Source organism: Notamacropus eugenii, chromosome 4 (genome assembly GCF_028372415.1).
Source record: "Notamacropus eugenii isolate mMacEug1 chromosome 4, mMacEug1.pri_v2, whole genome shotgun sequence".
NCBI classification, from domain to species: Eukaryota; Metazoa; Chordata; class Mammalia; order Diprotodontia; family Macropodidae; genus Notamacropus; species Notamacropus eugenii.
The window spans coordinates 86,129,976-86,142,269 of NC_092875.1; positions in this window are offsets into that span (position 1 = coordinate 86,129,976).

Here is a 12,294-nt window from a genome sequence, read left to right on the forward strand (position 1 = left end):
GGCATTGGTGAGGTGGGGTGCTGTTTCTCCTACTCCATCAGTTTCATCCAACTTCACAGGCACTATAACTTTCGACCTGGAAGTCTGATTAAAAGAGGCAAACAGATTAGGTGGCATATGAATTCACATTGTTTATTCCCTTAAACTAGCAGAATACATGCACATGGAGTCAGAGCTTTAATTCTGACTGTCTGATAAAAAGTATGTCATATACATTTTAAAACAATCCCAACTCCAGATGTCTATGTCACTCAGATTTTTGATGTCCATATGTGTTTAACCATAGCATGTGAAAGGAATTTTCTTGATTGAACAGGCTGTAAATATAATAAGATAAGAGAGGTGACAAAGTGTCAATTGCAATTACAATCCAGGATATCTGTGTTTTCTTCACCATTAACATGACATAACATAGTATATGTCCATAAAGTATTAAGAGAAGAAAAGTCCCATTATTCAAGGTAGTATCTGGTCAAGGTGCCTTGTCCTTGGTAGTCATTAACAGAAGAATGCATTTGGTCATCTTTAGCTGTTGACACAGGAAGGGACATTTTGAGTTCACTCAGAGAGCAAGGCACATCTGTTATGCCAGCGCACTGCAAAGCATCATGGTAGATTAAATTCAGAGAGGGCCACAATAATGCCTCTCTTAATTGGGCAATCCAGGTTTTAGGCCTTTCTCAGATCTTGGGGGTTCAAAATGGTTTGAGGAGGGCCTACTATATATACATATATATATTATACACACATATGTGTATATACATATCTGTATGTGTGTACGAATAAAATATATAATATAACATATACACATATATATATTTCTAGCCTATACACCCTTCTTTCTGAGAAAATCAGAGTGGTTAGCCTCCGGCCTCAACCTTGCTTCTCCTCCTAGGAGGAATCTAAGTCTCTCTCAGAGAGAGGAAGAGGAAGGAGAGGAGATGCTAGAGATGTCTATTCTTGGCTCCTTGAAAACCACATCTGAACAGACCTATGTAGACGCACATAACTTGCATGCCAAACAAACAATGTACCATACATCCCTCCTACATTTATTTACTTCTTTCCACCAAAAAAAGGAAAATGAATCAAAATCTTCTGAGAATAGTTAAAACTCTTGCTTGACCCCTTATTCTCACTCACACCAATCAATCAATCAATCAAGTGACAAGTATTTACAAAGTGCTTACTCTGTGCTAGGCACTATGCAAAGAAGGCATGGTCCTTACCCTCAGAGAGATCACATTCTAATACAAGCAACTATGTATTCAAGATACATGGAGTGTAAATGGGAGGTAATACCAGTGGGATGGCACTAGCAGTGGCCTGGACAGGGAAGTCCTCTGCAGAAAGTGATATAATAAATCAATTGTTAAATCTTGTCAAATATACCCTACAACAACTATGGTAGATATTTCCTTTTCTCCCCTTAAATAGTCACCACCCTAATCCAGGCCCTTATCACATCTCACCTATTGAAATTGCCTCCTAATTGGTCTTGTTCCTCTCCAATTCATACTCTACCAAGATGGCAAAGTGGTCTGAAGCGCAACCTTGAAGTACATGTCACTCCCCTATTAAATAAACCCTAGTGGCTACCTCTAGTAGCAAATAACTCCTTTTAGGGGCATTTAGAGACCTTTACAACTTAGCTTCAACTTACCTTTTTTATTTTATTGCACATTACTACCCTGCACAATCTCTATGGTCCACCAAAATATCCTCCTTACTTTCCTTCATACACAGTACTCCATTTCCCTTTTTCATGGACTGGCTCTCCCCATACCTGGAATGTACTTCCTCATCAATTGCTCCTTCAAGTCCCTTGAAATTTCCTTCAAGACTCAGCTCAAGCACTACCTTCTATATGAGGATTTTCTGATTCTCCTAGCTGTTAGTGCCTTCCCCCCAAAACTATTGTGTATTTATTTTGCATGTGCATGTCTATATGTACATGTGTTGCCTCCCCCAATAAAATGTAAGTTCCTTGAGGGCAGACCAGAGACTATTTTTCTTTTTGTTTTTATATCTCCAGAGCCCAGCAGTGCCTTGTACATAGTAGGCTCTTAATAGATTGACAACTTTTGCAAGACCCCCTGAAAAATATTGGGGCAACTCCAAGAATCTCTCAGATGGTTCAGACATTTAATCAAAGAACTAAATGAAAATATAAAAGAAATAAGGACAAAAATAAATATCTTCCCTAGGTCATTGGAAATGTCCTAGGGAAGACATTAGAGATTCTTACTCAAGACGAGAGAATTTAAGATGAGAGGCAGAGACACTGGTCACATCAATGAATTCTCTGAAAACAAAACAAAACAAAGCAATATATCCACATAGCTTTGCACAGTGTCTGGCCTAAAGTAAGAAAAATGCAGAAAGGGAAAATAACAAAAAGCAATTTTAAAAAGAGAGATTGTAAGAAACATAAGAGTTCTACAAAACCATAATCCTGTATTGAATTTGAAATTAACATATGAAGAAATAATCTAAAGATTATAGGTCTTCTAGAAAAATGCGGCGAAAATAAATAACTTGCTTGACCTATTTTAAGAAATCCCACAAAAAAATATTGGGAAGCAATTGACATAGGTACAGCTAGGTGGCACAGTGAAAAGAACATTGGGCTTGGGGTCAGAAAGACCCATCTTTTCGAGTTCACATCTGAACTCACACACTTCCTGGTGTGTGACCCTGGGTAAGTCACTTAACCCTGTTTGGACTCAGTTTCTTCATCTATAAAATGAGCTGGACAAGGAAATGGCAAGCTACTCCAATATCTTTGCAAAAAAACAGAAAAAAAGAAACCCTAAAAGGGTCACAAGGAGTTGAATATGACTGAAAATGACTAAACAAGAACAATGGAAAGATTCCACAGAACACCAGTAGGAAAAAATCCAAGGGTTGGATCCATCCTCCTTTTGTTGGTCATCCACTTAGATTTAGAAATTCTTCTTGCTGCTAGTCAACTCTGACTGAAGTACCCAGGAATTTTCAAGGCTATCTCCAAAACTGGATCAGGATCACCTAGGCTTAGAAGCAAAACACAAAACATAAAATGCATCCAGGATCCCAAGGTCTAGACTGAAGGATCTAGCAGGTTCTAATAAGGCTGCCTCCTGAGTATAAATAACCATCTCAGCATCACTGTTGAGTCATCTGTGCTCAGGAAAGAAATACGAAGCAAAAAATGCAGCTATGGGTCCAAGGTCCAGGTTCAGCTCACCTTGCTGAGCCCTGACTTTACCTGTTATGTGTCTGTAGCCATCATGTAGAAAATGGCATTTGCCCTCATAGGAAATCTAGAAAGGCACAGCTACTTGCCACATGGGACACTTGCAGGAAAAGAGCCGCTTTAAAAAAAGTTTTATTGATATCTTCTATTTCTTACATCATTATAGTTATACCAAGCATCCCTCTCTCTCCTTTTGTCCCTCACAGAGTGCCATCCCATATAATAGATAATATTTTTAGAGAGGGGAAGAAATCAGCACAACCGATACAATGAAAAAGTCTGAAAACATGTGCAGTGTGTAACACCTTGGACCTCCTACCTCCACAAAAGGTGGTTTGGGGATGTTTTTTCATATTTCTTTATTCGAGTACTGCTTAATCTTTATACTTTATGTTTACTTTTATTTTTTGATGAGTATTTATTCTTTCCATTTACAACATTGTAGTCACTGCATAGATTGTTTTCATGACTCTACTTATTTCACTCTGCATCACTTCATATAAAAATTTCCATGCTTCATCATCACATAATTTTTTTTGTCATGCACCTTTATTAGTTAAAAAAATTGGTATGTACCATATATACCTGTACTATTGCTTCAGTACATTATATACCTTATAAATCACAGACAAAAAAGACATTTTAAAAGGATGAGATTAAGATAAACTAGACAATATTTTAAAATATTTTTACTTCTTAATGATACAAAACAATTTTGCTCTTTCTAAAAATGTTATAGGTTATAAGCAACATGATTAAATATGCTTCCTTATTTTCTTTTTAAAAATTTAACTAATAAATTTATTTTTAGTTTTCAACATTTACAAGGTTTTGAGTTCTAAATTCCCCCCTCCCCCACTTCCCCATTCCCAAGACAACATAAAATCTGGTTTGGCTATACATGTATGATCATATTAAACATATTTTCACATTAATCATATTGTAAAGAAGAATCAGAACCAAAGAGAAAAACCACAAAAAAGAAAGCACAAAACAACAACAAAAGAGAAAATAGTCTGCTTCAATCTGCATTCAGACTTCATAGTTCTTTCTCTTGGATATGGATAGCATTTTCCATCATGAGCCTTTTGGAATTATCTTAGATCATTACATTGCTCAGAAGAGTTAAGTCTAACAAAGTCGGTCATGCACAAGGTTGCTGCTACTGTGTAGTGTTCTCCTGGTTCTGCTCACTTCACTCAGTATCAGTTCATACAAGTCCAGGTTTTTCTGAAGTCTGTCTGCTTACCATTTCTTATGGAAAAATAGTATTTCATTACATTCATATACCACAATTTGTTTAGCCATTACCCAATTGATGGGCATCCCCTCAATTTCCAATTCTTCACCACCACCAAAAGAGCTACTATAAACATTTTTGTACATGTGGGTCCTTCTCCCTTTTTTATGATCTCTTTGGGATACAGTCCTAGTAGTGGTATTGCTGGATCAACAGACAGGTATGCAAAGTTTTATAGCCCTATAGTTTCAAATTGTTCTCTGGAATGGTCAGATCAGTTCACAACTCCACCGACAGTACATTAGTGTCTCAATTTCCCCACTTCTCCAACATCTCCAAGATGGCAGAGTAGAAAGACACAAAAATGCAGACTCTCCCCACACAGCCCATGAAATACCTGTAGAGAGGGACTCTCAACAAATTTTGGAGCGTCAGAAGTGGAGAAAAACAGAGTGGAGAAGATTTCCCGTCCAAGGTGACCTGAAAGGCCCATGGGAAACGGTTGCACTGGACGTGGAGTGCAGCCCAGCCTTGGCCACACAGCTTGGCTCCTGAACAGCCCTCAGGGGCAGAATCTCCAGTCATGCAATCCCCAGTCCCAGAAGCAGCAAGTTCGCAGATCCCTCAACCCACAGGCACCAAAGGTCAGTGACAAGGTTTTTTCAGCTGGCCAGGAAGGGAGAAGGGCCTTCCCATAACTCTGGCCTCAGGCAGCAGCTGCAGAGGCCACATCGGGCAGGCAGAAGCAGTTCTCCCAGCAGCCCCTACAGCAGCCCGCAACCATTGTTGGATCATAAAACCCCTGGGGGCACTGAGGAGCTGATTCTCATCTCTGCCCTGTGTAGAGGCCCTGAGGGAGCTGGTCTTTGTCTCCCACTGAATGGTGGCCCCATCCCCACAGTTTGACTGAATCCCACTCCCCCCCCCCCCCCTGCAGTGCTGGCTTGGTGGAACTGGAAGTCAGATGGCTGTGGAGAGGAAACTGCTAAGATTCTGGGCACAAAAATCCCTTTCTCTGCCCAGACCAGTACACGCTTGATTGTGCCACCTTGGAGGAACTGCGATTTTACAGATTCCCAGAGTATTCCCTACTCTTGACAAAGGACCCAAAAGTCAAGTAACTGGTTGGGAAAATGCCCAAAAAAGGGAAAAAAAAAATAAGACCATAGAAGGTTACTTTCTTGGTGAACAGATATCTCCTCCCATTCTTTTGGATGAGGAAGAACAATGCTTACCATCAGGGAAAGACATAAAATTCAAGGCTTCTGTATCCCAAACATCCAAAATAAATATTCAATGGTCTCAGGCCATGGAAGCTCAAAAAGGATTTTGAAAATCAAGTAAGAGAGGTGGAGGAAAAACTGGGAAGAGAAATGAGAGAGATGCAAGAAAAGCATGAAAAGCGGGTCAACACCCTGCTAAAGGAGACCCAGAAAAATGCTGAAGAAAATAACACCTTTAAAAATAGGCTAACTCAATTGACAAAAAGAGGTTCAAAAAGTCAATGAGAAGAAGAATGCTTTAAAAAGCAGAATTAGCCAAATGAAAAGGAAGTTCTAAAGCTCACTGAAGAAAATAGTTCTTTAAAAATTAGAATGGAACAGATGGAGGCCAATGACTTTATGAGAAACCAAGAAATCATAAAACAAAACCAAAAGAATGAAAAAATGGAAGATAATGTGAAGTATCTCATTGGAAAAACAACTGACCTGGAAAATAGATCCAGGAGAGACAATTTAAAAATTATGGGACTACCTGAAAGCCATGACCCAAAAAAGAGCCTAGACATCATCTTTCATGAAATCATCAAGGAAAACTGCCCTTATATTCTAGAACTAGGGGGCAAAATAAATATTGAAAGAATCCACAGATCACCTCCTGAAAGAGATCCAAAAAGAGAAACTCCAAGGAACATTGTGGCCAAATTCCAGAGTTCCCTGGTCAGGGAGAAAATATTGCAAGCAGCTAGAAAGAAACAATTCAAGTATTGTGGAAATACAATCAAATACAATAGATCATAACACAAGATTTAGCAGCTTCTACAATAAGGGATCAAAGGGCTTTGGAATAAGATATTCCAGAAGTCAAAGGAACTAGGACTAAAACTAAGAATCACCTACCCAGCAAAACTGAGTTTAATACTTAAGGGGAAAAAATGGTCTTTCAATGAAATAGAGGACTTGCAAGCATTCTTGATGAAAAGACCAGAGCTGAAAAGAAAATTTGACCTTCAGACACAAGAATCAAGAGAAGCATGAAAAGGTAAACAGTAAAGAGAAATCATAAGGGACTTACTAAAGTTGAACTATTTACATTCCTACATGGAAAGACAATATTTGTAACTCTTGAAACTTTTTTCAGTATCTGGGTAATTGGTGGGATTACACACACACACACACACACACACACACACACACAGCACAGGGTGAATTGAATAGGATGGGATCATATCTTAAAAAAATGAAATTAAGCAGTGAGAGAGAAATATATTGGGAGGAGAAAGGGAGAAATGGAATGGGGCAAATTATCTCTTATAAAAGAGGCAAGTAAAAGACTTTTCAGCAGAGGGGAAAAAAGGGGAGGTGAGAGAAAAAACATGAAGCTTACTCTCATCACATTCGACTAAAGAAAGGAATAAAATGCACACTCATTTTGGTATGAAAGCTTCTCTTACAATACAGGAAAGTGGGGGAGAAGGGGATAAGCAGGGTGGGGGGAATGATGGAAGGGAGGGCAGTGGGAGGAGGAGCAATTTGAAGTCAACACTCTTGGGGAGAGACAGGATCAAAAGAGAGAATAGAAGCAATGGGGGGCAGGATAGGACAGAGGGAAATATAGTTAGTCTTACATAACATGACTATTATGGAAGTCATTTGGAAAACTCCACAGATATGGCCTATATTGAATTGCTTGTCTTTCCAAAGGGAATGGGTGGGGAAGGAGGGATGAAGAGAAGTTGGAACTCAAAGTTTTAGGAACAACTGTTGAGTATTGTTCTTGCAACTAGGAAATAAGAAATACAGGTAATGGGGTATAGAAAGTTACCTTGCCCTACAGGACAAAAGAGAGATGGGGATAAGGGAAGGGAGGGATGTTAGAAGAGAGGGTAGACTGGTGATAGGGGCAATTAGAACGCTTGGTGTTTTGGGGTGAGGGGAGGGGAGAAATGGTGAGAAAATTTGCAACCCAAAATTTTGTGGAAACGAATGTTGAAAAGTTAAATAAATAATTTTTTTAAATGGTTATACCATTTCACACCTCCACCAACAATGTACCCTTATCAGAGAAAGTTGATGCAAAGATTTTTTTTCCCTATTCAACCACTTTCCTTTCTGTCTTAAGTGCATTAATTTTGTCTGTATGGAAGCTTAAATTATTTTATTCTTTGTAATTTCCTCTATCTCTTATTTAATTAAAAATACCACTACTCAGAACTTGAAAAGGCATATGACTTGATTTTCTTTTTATAGTATGGTTTTCAATAGTAAGGTTGTGTATCCATTTAGAATATATTGTGGAATATGCTTGAAGATGTGAGTCTAAACCTAATTTTACTAAAATGCTATCCAGTTTTACCAGTACTTTTTAACCAAATGAGTTTTTTCCTACATAATTTATGATTTCTACTTTATTAAACCTGAGTTACTGAGTTCTATTATTTCTGATTCTCTCTAATCTAGTCTGTTCCATTGATTTATCTTCCTATTTTTAATTGATTCCAGATAGTTCTGATGTCTGGTCCTTTATACTACAGTTTTAGGTCTGGTAATGCTGTTGTGCTTTGTTCCTACTTCTTTTCTTCTAGATCTTTGTTTTCCAAATGAATTTTGTTATTTTATCAAGTATATTTTATGAAATATCCTCTTGGTAATTTGATTTACGTGGCATTGGTTTGGAACAGCTAGGTGGTACAGTGGATAGAGCACTGGGCCTGGAGTCAGGAAAACTCCTCTTTCTGAGTTCAAATTTGGTCTCAAACGCTTATTAGCTGTGTGACCCTGGGCAAGTCACTTGACGCTGTTTATCTCAGTTCCTTGACTGTAAAATGAGCTGGAGAAGGAAATGGCAAACCACTCCAGTATCTTTGGCAAGAAAACCCCAAATTGGGTCACAAAGAGTTGGACATTACTGAAACAACTCAACGATAACATGGCATTATAAGAGTAAAATTCATTTTGGCAGTATTGTCATTTTTATTATATTAGCATGGTCTAGTCATGAGCACCAAATATTGCTTCAGTTATTTAGGTTTTTATTTCTTTAAGGAGTATTTTATAATTAAATCTCTACAAGTCTTTTGTACTTTGGTAAAATATCCCCAGATATTTTATGCATTTTTTTAGTTCTTTGGAATGGGATTTCTCTCTCTATTATTGTTTCTTGTGTATTGTTATTGTCATATGGAAATACTGTTAATTTTTGAGGATTTATTTTGTAGCCTGGAATTTTGCTGAAACTGTCATCTCAATTAGTACTTTTGCAGATTCTCTAGGATTTTTCAAGTAAACTATCATAACATGAGGAAATAGGATTAGTTTTATCTCCTCTTTACCTATCTTTATGACTTTAATTTTCTTTTCTTATCTAATTGCTAGTGCTAGCACTTCCAGAACTATATCAAACAATAGTGGGGAGAGTGGGTATCATTGGTCCACTCCCATATTTATTGGAAAAGGTTCTAGTGTATTCCCATTGCATTTGGTGCTTGTTTTTGATTTTAGATAAATACTTTTTATAATATTAAAAAAGGTCCCTCTATTCCTATACTTTGTAGGGTTTGTTTGTTTTTGTTAAGCATAAAAGGGTCTTGTTTTGTGTCAAAGGTTTTTTCCCATATCTTTTGAGATGATCATATGGTTTCAGATATTTTGGTTTTTAATGTGATTGATTATGTTGATTATTTTCCTAATATTGAACCATCCTTTTATCCCTGGTATAAATCTCACTTGATCATAATGAATGATTTCTTGAGTAAGTCACTGTAATCTGTTTTGATAAGATTTTATTTTAAATTTTTGAGTCACTGTTCACTAATGGTATCTGCCAATAGTTTTCTTCCTGTGCTTCATCTTTCTCTGGTTTTAGCTTATATTTGTCTCATAAAAGGATTCTGTTAGAATGCTTCATTTTTTCAATTTTTGACAATTATTTGTGAAGTATGGGTAACTAACAATTTTTTAAAATTTAGATAGAATTCTCCTGTGACTCCATCAGGACCAGTTTTTTTCTTTGGTGATTCCTTAATGCTAGATCTACTTCCTTTTCTAAGATTGGGTTATTTAAGATCTCTAGCTGGTCTTCTAGTAGTTTGTGTATTTTGTATTTTTGAAGGTATTCTTTTGTTTCTTTTGTGTTCTCAGTTTTGTTAGCATATACCTATGCATAATATGTACTGATTATTCTTTTTATTTCTTCTGGTTTCGCTGTGATTTCACTCTGTTCATTTGCTATTTTAGAAATTTGATTTTCTGCTCTCTTTTAAAAATAAAACTAGCTAAGAATTTATCCATTTTATTAGTCTTTTCAAAGAACCAACTTTTAGTTGTATTTATCACGTCTCTGGGTTTTTTGTTTCCAATTTACCTATTTCCCCTCTAATTTTAATATGTACTCTTTTGTGTTTATTTTAGGACAGTATTTGTTGCTTTCTAATTTTCAAATCCATATTCGGTTCATTCTCTTTTTTCTGTTTTGTAAATGTACCTTAATATGATTTCCCTCAAGAATCACTTTAACTGCGTCCCAGATATTATGCCATTGTTTCATCATTCATGATTTTCTTTTACATAGTTATTATTTCAGTGATTTGTTCTTTGACCTACTCATTATTTAGAATTTCATTGTTAAGTCTTCATTTTGGTCTGTATCTTTTGTTTGTGTTCCCTTAACCAGTTACTGGGGGATTTTTTTGCATTATAATCTATAAAGGGTGTATTAACTACTTCTGCCTTTTTACATTTGTTTGCAATAATTCTGCGCCCTCGTACATGGTCACTTTGTTTTTAAAGTTCCATATGGTGCAGAGAAATATGTATTTTTTTTTTGCTGCCTCTTTTAGAAGAAAAATCATAAGTCTTAATTAACTTCTCCAGGAATTTTTTCAGTTCCTTTTTGTTTCCCTTTTTGCTATCTTTCTTTTAGATTTATCCAAAACTGAGATGGGAATATTTAAGTCTCCTTTTACTATTGTGTTACTGTCCATGCTTCCTTGTAACTCAGATAATGTTTCCTTTAAGAATTTGGAAAGTTAAGACATTTTGAGAGTGTAAGTTTATTACTGATATTAGTTTGTTGTCTATGGTTCCTTTTCAGTGCAATATAGTTTCCTTGTTTATGCCTTTTAATTTTTTGAATGTTTGTTTTTGTTTTGTTAGCATGATTACAACTCTTGCTGCTTTGGATCCACTTGATACACAGTAAAAATTTTTCCATCCCCTCAGTTTTATTTTGGATATGTCTTTGTTTTTCAAATGTGTTCCTTGTAGGCAACAGGTTATATGATTTTGTTTTCTTATCCAGTCTCACTTTATAAATTTTATTGGGTTGTTTAATCTACTCACATTTAAAGTTACAAGACTTAGATTTATATTTTCCTTCATCTGTCTCTAATATTTTTCCCGAATTATGACTTTTTTCTTTCTTCTGCTATAAATACAGCACTGTGTTCCATCAGTTACTTTAATTGTTTTTAAGGTAGCCCTGTTCCCATTCCCCTAATCCTTTTCTCTCATTTGTTGGAGTTTTGCTTATTAGTTCCTCTTTTTTCCCCTGTTTTTATTTGTTTATATAATTTTTCCTTCCCTTCTCTCCCTCTCAGTTAGTCTCTCACCTTCAACTATTCCCATTTATTAGTTTTTTATTTCATTTTTTTTTTTGCTCCCTATCCCCCCAAAAAGTTTTCTCTTGTTCTCTTCATTATCCATCCTTTTTGTCTACCCAAGAGCCTCATTCTCTAATTCATGACCCCTCTAATTATCAGGTCTTACTCTTTCTATGTATACTTCATGCATTCAGAGTTTCCAAGGTTTCCATTCTAAGTTCTCCTCTCTAGGCTGTTTTTGCCACAGCCTTGTACAGCTTTCCCTGTGAATTTACCTTTTCCATTGTGCCTAACTCACAGAACAATACTAATTATTGCAGGTGTCAGGGAAGACACTACCTCATGTTCCGGGCCCCTTCCCCACCACATCCCTGATTATGCAACCCACCACTGATCTATACTTTCTTCCTCATTAACTTCCCCCCCTCCCCATTTACCTCAAAATATGCTCCCTGAGTCCACATTCCCCCATTTCCCCAGGCTGTAGCTGTTCCAATTTGGGCAACCTCCTGAAGTAGTACAAGTAGATTTTTCAAGCAACAAGTCCCCCCAGGCCACACTCAACACTAGATCTCCATCTCCCTTCACAGATTATCTCACTTCACCCATAGGAGCATTCATCAGTGGAAACTCTTCCTACCCCAAAGCAAGTCCTTCTTCCTTTCCCCAGCTTTTCTATCATTCCCCCTTTCTCCTCCCCCATTCCCCTATAGGTACTTCTCTTAATGAGGCCGGAAGAGTTACTTTCTTCTTACTGCTAGCCTTTAATTTGATCCCAGCCCCTATGATGTTTCTGTTCTTGGTTGCTGTATTTATTCATTCCTGTGTTTCTGTTGTTTGGGATGTTTGAGAAGCAAATGATCTCCTGAGTTCTGGTTTTCTTTCTAAAAATGTTTCAAGCTCCTCTCTATTTTCAAACTTCCATCTTTTCTAAGGTATGGTTAAGCTCAGATTTGTGGGGTAGGTCAACCTGGGTTGCATCCTGAACTCCATTTC